This window comes from Maylandia zebra, linkage group LG4 (genome assembly GCF_041146795.1).
Source record: "Maylandia zebra isolate NMK-2024a linkage group LG4, Mzebra_GT3a, whole genome shotgun sequence".
Classification (NCBI taxonomy): Eukaryota; Metazoa; Chordata; class Actinopteri; order Cichliformes; family Cichlidae; genus Maylandia; species Maylandia zebra.
The window spans coordinates 15,328,973-15,338,814 of record NC_135170.1 but is presented as its reverse complement, the minus strand read 5'-3'; the positions used below and the strand labels follow the sequence as shown (position 1 = coordinate 15,338,814).

At 42.9% G+C, this 9,842-nt stretch overlaps 1 non-coding gene across 1 annotated transcript; it reads left to right on the top strand.

Annotated features, from left to right (window-relative positions):
• The first annotated feature begins 1,382 nt into the window (after positions 1-1,382).
• Positions 1,383-1,501, top strand: LOC111500382 (5S ribosomal RNA). The gene has a single exon (XR_002721076.1). It is a non-coding gene; the product is annotated as a 5S ribosomal RNA (ribosomal RNA).
• Positions 1,502-9,842: the final 8,341 nt, after the last annotated feature.

Below are 9,842 nucleotides of genomic sequence, written 5' to 3'. Positions count from 1 at the left end.
TGTCTCCCCCTGAGGCAACCTTGTATTGGAATGACGTAACAACACAAAAGATTGATGCTGCATAGTGGCGATGTGAACACCTTGTGATCCCTTGTACTCATATTGTGTGCATCCACGGACATCAGTGCATAATCAGATGTATCTATTAGAGAGAATAAATTGCAGTTCTGCCAGGCTGCCAACTAAATGACAGAGAACAATTTCCTCTCAAAAAAAATACGCAGCGTGACCAATGTCAACTACACACCCACACACACATACACACACACACACACACACAGACCAGACAAAATTACTTTCAGTTTGTAATATGCTATATGCTAAATAAGAAAGATTAAAAGTCATTTACTTAGCCACTCTGCTACTGGCTGTGGAAACAGATATATTTACTAAACAGATGTACATAGAGGTTAAGGTAAAAATAAAACTATACACACATACACACATTTACATACGTGTATATATATATATATATAACACCCAGCACGCCCCTGCGGGCGGTTTATCCTTCAAGCTCGGGTCCTCTACCAGAGGCCTGGGGGCTTGAGGGTCCTGCGCAGTATCTTAGCTGTTCCCAGGACTGCGCTCTTCTGGACAGAGATCTCCGATGTTGTTCCCGGGATCTGCTGGAGCCACTCGCCTAGCTTGGGAGTCACCGCACCTAGTGCTCCGATTACCACGGGGACCACCGTTACCTTCACCCTCCACATCCTCTCGAGCTCTTCTCTGAGCCCTTGGTATTTCTCCAGCTTCTCGTGTTCCTTCTTCCTGATATTGCTGTCATTCGGAACCGCTACATCGATCACTACGGCCGTCTTCTTCTGTTTGTCTACCACCACTATGTCCGGTTGGTTAGCCACCACCATTTTGTCCGTCTGTATCTGGAAGTCCCACAGGATCTTAGCTCCCCGTGCGTGGGGCTGGACGGCCAACACGTTAACGAGCAAACTGCGCTAATGCACTAGTTCCCACCAATGTAACTGAGCATTGCCTGGCACATCCGACATAGTGTTTTACTTTTGTCCATGACACGCTTACCTTCAGGGTCATAAGTCACATGAAAACCAAAATAGTTCCAAACGCCACATCTGAATGAGGGTGGGGGAGGTTCAATTTGCCATGTTGCAATGACAGCTTAACTTCTGTCTCGCTAGCTTGCCCTGCGGTCAGTGAATCTGTTTTCGACTACTCTGCCTAGGCTGCACTGTCGAGCGCAGATCCACTGAGCACTCAACACAGACAGCATCATCAGAAGAAAAGTTGATAAAATGAATTAAAAATTTTGTATTGTTCGATACACATGCGTACCGAACCAAAAGCACTGTATCGAACGGTTCAATATCGATACGAGTATTGTTGCACCCCTAATATATATATATATACCTTACAGCCATACCACCCTGAGCACACCCGATCTCCTCTGATCTCGGAAGCTAACCAGGGTTGGGCTTGGTTAGTACTTGGATGGGAGACTACCTGGGAATACCAACTGCTGTAAGCCATTACGTGAAGTACCTTCAGAAGGTCTGCTAGATGATGTTAATGCAGCACTACGGACGATACCTACAGCCACGATTACTGACACTAACAAGCTGATCTACAATACGGCAGCAGTGATCAGTGAGATGCTTGGCTACAAGTTGAACAGCCATAAGGGGCAGTACCCTCCATGGAGAAGGAGGCTAGAGGGCAAGATCAAAGTAGCACGGAGGGAGGTTAGCCAACTAACGGAGTTGCAGAAAGGTGCGACAAAGAAGGTGCATAAGAAATACAGCAAGCTGTCCATACCTGAGGCCTTGGAAACTGCCAAGCAAAGACTCACAGCCTTGGCCAGCCGCTTGAGGAGGTACACCAGAGAGATAGAAGGCAGGAGAATAAACCGGCTGTTCTCCACAGAACCAGCAAAGGTATACTCTCAGTGGCAAGGGAACAATAATAATAAGAGAACAGCACCACCAAGGCTGGAGACGGAGCAATACTGGAAGAGCATATGGGAGAAGGACGCAACCCATAACGGCAATGCTCAGTGGCTAGTGGATCTGAGGGCAGACCATAGCGACCTCCCTGAACAGGGTCCAGTAACCATCACAGTGGCAGATATCCAAGAAAGGGTCTCCAGTATGAAGAGTTGGACAGCACCAGGGCCTGACATGGTTCACGCCTACTGGCTAAAGAAGCTGACTGCACTCCACGAGCGTCTGGCAGCACAAATTAACCAGCTGCTAGTTAACGAGAGACACCCGGAATGGCTAACCGAAGGTCGGACGGTCCTGATCCCCAAGGACCCCAAGAAGGGACTGGTCCCCTCCAACTACCGACCAATAACCTGCCTCAGTACCACATGGAAGCTCCTGTCAGGCATCATATTGGCTAAGATGAACAGGCACATGGGTCAATACATGAGCGGGGCACAGAAAGGGATTGGCAAGAATACCAGAGGCGCAAAACACCAGCTACTGGTAGACAGAACAGTCAGCCGAGACTGCAAAACCAGACTGACCAACCTGTGCACTGCCTGGATTGATTACAAGAAGGCCTATGACTCAATGCCCCACAGCTGGATACTGGAATGCCTAGAATTGTACAAGATAAATGGGACCCTAAGAGCCTTCATCAGGAACTCAATGGGGATGTGGCGCACAACACTAGAGGCCAACTCCAAGCCCATAGCACAAGTCACCATCAAGTGCGGGATCTACCAAGGAGATGCTCTGTCCCCAGTGCTGTTCTGCATAGGCCTTAACCCCCTCAGTGAGATCATTAACAAGACTGGCTACGGATACCGACTACGGAATGGAGCAGTTGTCAGCCACCTCCTGTACATGGATGACATCAAGCTGTATGCCAAGAGTGAACGAGACATCGATTCACTGATCCACACTACCAGGCTATACAGCAATGACATTGGAATGTCGTTCGGACTGGAGAAGTGTAGTCGGATGTTAACAAAGAGAGGGAAGGTAGTCAGAACTGAGGGGATTGAACTACCAGAAGGCAACATTGCAGACATAGAGGACAGTTACAAGTACCTGGGGATCCCGCAGGCGAATGGGAACCATGAAGAGGCCGCTAGAAAAGCTGCAACCACCAAGTACCTGCAGAGGGTCAGGCAAGTCCTGAGGAGTCAGCTTAACGGTAAGAACAAGATCCGGGCCATCAACACGTACGCCCTGCCCGTGATCAGGTACCCTGCTGGGGTAATAGGCTGGCCAAAGGAGGAGATAGAAGCCACTGACATAAAGACAAGAAAGCTCCTTACCATGCATGGAGGGTTTCACCCCAAGTCCAGCACCCTGAGGCTGTACACTAAGCGGAAGGAAGGGGGCCGGGGACTGGTGAGTGTCAGCACCACAGTCCAGGATGAGACAACGAACATCCAAGAATACATTGGGAAGATGGCCCCAACTGACCGAGTGCTCAGTGAATACCTCAGGCAGCAGAAACCCAAGAAAGAGGAGGGAGACGAGGAACCATCATGGAAGGACAGGCCTCTGCACGGTATGTACCACCGGCAGATAGAGGAGGTGGCTGATATCCAGAAATCCTACCAGTGGCTGGACAAAGCTGGACTGAAAGACAGCACAGAGGCACTAATCATGGCAGCACAAGAACAAGCTCTGAGCACAAGATCCATAGAGGCTGGGGTCTATCACACCAGGCAAGACCCCAGGTGCAGGCTGTGTAAAGATGCCCCAGAGACAATCCAGCACATAACAGCAGGGTGCAAGATGCTAGCAGGCAAGGCATACATGGAACGCCATAACCAAGTGGCCGGCATAGTGTACAGGAACATCTGTGCCGAGTATAACCTGGAAGTCCCGAGGTCAAAATGGGAGATGCCCCCAAGGGTGGTGGAGAATGACCGAGCTAAGATCCTGTGGGACTTCCAGATACAGACGGACAAAATGGTGGTGGCTAACCATAGTGGTGGTAGACAAACAGAAGAAGACGGCCGTAGTGATCGATGTAGCGGTTCCGAATGACAGCAATATCAGGAAGAAGGAACACGAGAAGCTGGAGAAATACCAAGGGCTCAGAGAAGAGCTCGAGAGGATGTGGAGGGTGAAGGTAACGGTGGTCCCCGTGGTAATCGGAGCACTAGGTGCGGTGACTCCCAAGCTAGGCGAGTGGCTCCAGCAGATCCCGGGAATAACATCGGAGCTCTCTGTCCAGAAGAGCGCAGTCCTGGGAACAGCTAAGATACTGCGCAGGACCCTCAAGCTCCCAGGCCTCTGGTAGAGGACCCGAGCTTGAAGGATAAACCGCCCGCAGGGGCGTGCTGGGTGTTTTTTGTTTTTATATATATATATATATATATATATATATATATATAAATATATATATATATAAAAAACACCCAGCACTATATATACATATATAAAAGAGCTTAAACTTAAACTTCTCAACTTGTCAGGGTCACAGTTTGCACATTGATTTACAAAACAGTGCAATGTGGTCACCGAGCCCTGCCACAAAGTTTGCAGAACTCCGGTGTAATCTATGACTATGACATTGACCCCTGTGACTGCTTTCAGTGTTCAATTGATTACCCGAGTGTCTGTGTTTATCTGAGAAGAGATATGGCTGGGTCTATGTTCAGGTCACCTTTCTCTGCCTTGCTGCTCTGTGTGTGTCTGAAAATGTGTGTTTAAGACTGACAGGTGCAGTGGCCTTTAATCAAAGCTCTTGGAGGACCCCACGGTGGACTTGAGGTCTCTATTAATCACTGTGAAAACAGAGGGGAACATGGTAAGACAAGACCAGAATGAGTGTGACAGAGAGGCTACCATTTTGTTTCTCTTTGTTTCCTTTTAAATTGTCTGGGCTCTATATACAGTATGTGCTAGAATTTCAAACCTTCCAGCAGAAATAAAAATTCAATTCAATCTTTATTGGCAGACTTCATGTCCATAAAAACGTCCTAGCTAAAAGGCTTCCTATTATAGGTAGGATTACTTATACTTTATTCGAGTAAATAAAATATATGACTTAATGTGAGCTCAACTGTACTGATAGAACACGTAAACAGACGGGTTATGTGTACTTTTTAATCGAATGCTAATAATTACTTATTTAGCCTGTTAGTGTTGTATATGTTAGGACTTAGTATCCTTTTTTGTACAATGCAGCTCATGCTCTCATAACTAGTGGTAGCCAATAACTTTGCACTACATGTTCTCATCCAAGTTCAGTCCTGGGTTAAAAAAAATGGCAATAGCTTTTATACCATACTATAAAACAAAATGTTATCACTATAACTTCTGCTCCCCGAAGGAGAGGAACCAAAACAAGCCAGGCTGGTATTAAACTAATGGATAACTATGATGACAGGGCAAATATGTGAAGGCAGGGGCTCACGAGTGTCACAACAGGTCAGCTGCTTTAAAAGCTTGAATTGATCCGTCTTAAGCCAGGACATGCATGTCCCATGTTGTATATGTTGTACCGCACAAATGGACTGAAAGTGAACAGGGGTCCACAAATCATCTGGTGATGTTACAGTGGATACATATTTTTATGGAGAATCCATGTATGCTACACCAGCACTTTATAAAATGCATTATCAATACCTATTATGTTATCATACCAGTTGATAATTTACTATAATGCAGGATCTGTGGGAGCCCTGAGCTTGCTTTATAGCTAGCCAGTCGCCACAAGGGTTGGCTTACAGATGTACTGATGTATGGAAAAAGTAAAACAAGACTGAGTTGGGTGCGAGAGTGAGGTGCGTCCTCAGTCCAGTGTTTGGGGACCTCTGCTCTACACCATATTAAAAGTGTCCATTGAGGGTTAATTAAAGAATGACGGGACACCATGTGATGTGACCAACTTTTACATGTTCGCTGTACCCTAACCTACAGCTAGCAAAGTTTTTCAGATTATTATTGGTTGTCCCAATGGACAAGTGGGTGAGAAAGCTCTGAAACAAGACAAAGAAAGGGCAGAGAAAAAGCAGATAGTTGTAGCTACAAGTGAAAGATATAACAGAGAGGCAGTCACATAGAAGAGGGGTGTTCATAACATGCCAAGTGTAATACGCCTGCTACTGTTGAAGGCCTTTGGCTTTTAGAAACAGCAATTGAACTCTTCTCTACAATTGCATTTATCGGCAATGTGTGAATCACTTGACTCTCTATCTGGGTGCAAGTGGTTTCATTAACTCCCTATTTTCACTGTGCAAGACGTGTCACTACACTGTAGACTGAGTGCTTATTGAGTAGTCATGCCAAGCTCTCCGTCTCTGCTGAAACTACTCGTCATGAACTATTTCAAGACCATTATGCAGAATAAGCTCAACTGTCAACGGCTACAATAAGTGATTTTTTTTTCCAAGCCAAGCTGTCATTCTCTCTATTCAATAGCAGGCAGAGATAAAGACAAGCAGTAAATGGATAGAGAGGAGTAAAAAATCACATACTCACACACAAACAGAAGGAGAATCAAGGCCTCAAATTCTTTATGTGGCTTGTGTGTAGCTGAGGCCAGCGTGCAAAGGTATGTGACTACCTTTCAAGACAAGATTTATCTAGAAATAAAGACAGAAATATCACTGTTGCAAATGGAGTCAGTACAATTTTTACCATTTTATAGATACAGAAAGATATTTCACTTTACAATAGTTCCTCCTGTGTGTTTTTTTAGCCCCTCTCTGTTGCCTTGCAGGTTCCCGGTTGGTGCAGCCTCCCAGGTGCATTCATGAGGTGGCTCTCTGAGCCTTTTACCAACACCATTTGTTTGGCTTTGGCTAAACTTTGACTTTATACATTTATACTGAAAACACTAACTAACACAACTCACAAACGAATCTATGGCTTTAAATTTTTTTTTTTTTTTTTGCTAATGCATTTTATATCCTTTGGTATAAATTCTGGATAATTTGCGTTTCCATACCTTATAAGCCAGACAGTGGCACCCATGAACACCAGACTTACCTAACCAACATTACCTAAATATTTTTCACAGAAGAAGCCACCAGCAAAAAACAGCAAGTCAAAGAATAAGTTTAGTTTGTTGCTTCGAATTCTTTTCCTCTGAGCTTTAGCTTCGTATAACATTACTAAATGATAATGCATTCTTCTTTAAGGGGCACAAACAAAAGATTTGTTGTTTGTAAAAAGAAAAAATCTATTTAACCCTTGTATGGTGTTCGGGTCTGTGAGACCCGTGTTCAGTTTTTTTCAAAAGAAAAATTAAACAATTAATTATTTTTTCACGTGTAAATGTGTTGTGTCTTTCCACTCACTCCACTTGATTATAACTGATTTATTTATAACATTTTATATAAAAGAAAAACGAGAAGCACATTAATTCATAAATGTGATCTAACAAAGGTAAAGGGAAAAAATTAACCATGTTTGCTGTTCATATGTCTTGTAATTGGGATGAAGTAAACATCTGTTGAGTAATTTAACATAAAATTGTTTGATAGTGTTAATTTGGAAAGCCAAAACTCTAGCGGGTCCACCAGACCCATGAACACTGGCTGAGTAACAAAAATACGAACACCACACAAGGGTTAAATAATCACAGAGAATGTCCTGGTAATTTTCTACCATACTGCAATTTTTTTTAGCAGATATGAAAAACATCCATAAAGTTTTTACAGATTATTTTTCTTTCCAGTGTATATTAGATGACAAAATCAGACAAAACCAGTCCTCCTGTAAGGACTACATATCTGTGAAAAACACTGTTGATCATGAGATCAGAAACACAGGCCTACAAATTGATTTTTAAGTATACTGAAATGCACCACTGACAAAACATCTGCTGACTTTAAAGCAATTTAAGCTGTGTGTGGCATGGTTAACCACAAATATCAACAGGGGCTATTAAAACATTAATGAAAAATGAATGTGGAGTGTTGGCAAACCAGCCGGTTAAATGTATTACATTTAGTCACTCTCACTGATCATGCTAATTAGCTCACTGTTAATGCTGCTTAGCCTTCATCTGCTCAACTTGCCTGTTTCATTGGACCAGACATGGTCAGAGCTAATGTCCCCTCTCCATCATGGTCAGCTTTCCTTCCTAATGTATTAAATAAGTTATTAACACATTTTTCACACTCTATCTTCTCTACATCACACATGTTTGCCGAGATGGCTAGCGAGAAGAAACTCATCTGTTACAATGATAAATCACTGAAGCTCATTTACTTGCTAGTGCTAGCTGTGTTTCCTCCAGCTTGCCTCACATGCTTACGAAGGAGTATTAGGGCCACGTTAACAGAAAAAATTACAATGATCATTTTGAGAATTATGTTGTAGTACTATTTTTAGAAAAAAAAAGTTGTAATTGTGTTTTGAGAAAAAAAGTTGAAATATCAGATTACAGTTGTTTCAAGACAAATTGCAACAGCTGCTATACCCTCTACAAAATGCCTTGTTTAGATAAGTTAATGAAACAATTTGGTGATACAACATAAATCCACTTTATTGCACAAGGGTGTAACCATGGCTAACCTTGCATCTGTCTTTTACTAGCCATTTCATTCTGTACAATCCACTCTTCCACATTTGTCTGTTTTTCCATCTCACCAGATGAAGCTTTCTGCACCTGCATCTTTTTGATGTTCTTGTACTTGTTTCTAAAGTTGATTCTGAGTACAATTTCACTAGCTCAGAGAGTATAGAAACCATGGCAGCTTGTCTTAAAACAACAACTGTAATCTCTGCGTTTTGACTTTTTTCTCTAAATACAACTTCAGCTTTTTTCTCAATATAGATTTTCAACTTTAATCTCAAACATTTTGACTTTATTCTCTTTTTTTTTTCTTTTTTTTGTGTCCCGTTTGGATCTTTAGCCATCAGAATTGTTGTCTTAAGGCCAAGAAAGATGCCAAGCGGATTTATTTTACCAAGTGGATCGTCATGGCCTTGCCATATTGGTCCATTTGATTGACCTTTATTATAATTAGGAATTTATTTTATTTTCAGTTGCTACAAACGGGACAGACATGACTGGGGGATAGGACAGGGAGAAAGAATGAAAGAAAGAGAGGGAGAGAAAGAAAACCAAAGGGGAGAAGAGACGGTGAGAAAGGGGGGAAGAAAGAAAGAAAAACAAACAAAACACCTGGATCACTTGTATGGAGAGAAAAAAAACAGAAGAGAAAGCAAACAAAAAAAAGAGCAACATAATAAAAAACAGCACCATCACAATAAACTAGCTAGCAGTAGATAACAGTAGATACTAAATATTAAACGATATTGTGCAGCACGCAAGATAGACAGCGCACAATGTGCTTTGAGGCAGCAGCCAAGAAAGGTGTAGTCCACGTCTGTGAACACCCGTGTGTACACCTGTGTGCTTTTGACTTTATTCTCAAAATGATCAATAATATATTTTTCTTTTAATGTGGCCCTAATACTCTGTCATACACACTGATCTCCTACTCTGAAAACAAAACAAAACAGCGGTTTATGCAAAGTCTGTATGCGAAAATTCAGTCATCTTTAACAGGAAATGGACGCACCCAGTAAATAAGGATGGCTACAGTCTAAAGTGAAGCAGCACTGTCTACGATTTAAAGAGAGCGATTGGTCTACTGTGGGATGTTTGAATTCACGTCTATTCTTAGATTTGAATCTAAAATCAGGACAAATCCAAACAGGGCAGCTGCCTTGCTTGTCCTGATGGAATGTCACTGGCCTACACATATGCCTAGATATCGATCAAAGTGTTAGGTGTGCTGTGTTCAGGTGGTGTTTAAAACACAAGTACTGTGTGTTAGTCCTGAATTGTTTGACACTTCATATCCATGTTGTTTTTGGGTCTTTACTTCTGTAAGTCTGTGTGTGCATGCATGTATGGTTTGCATATATCTCAGGATCAGT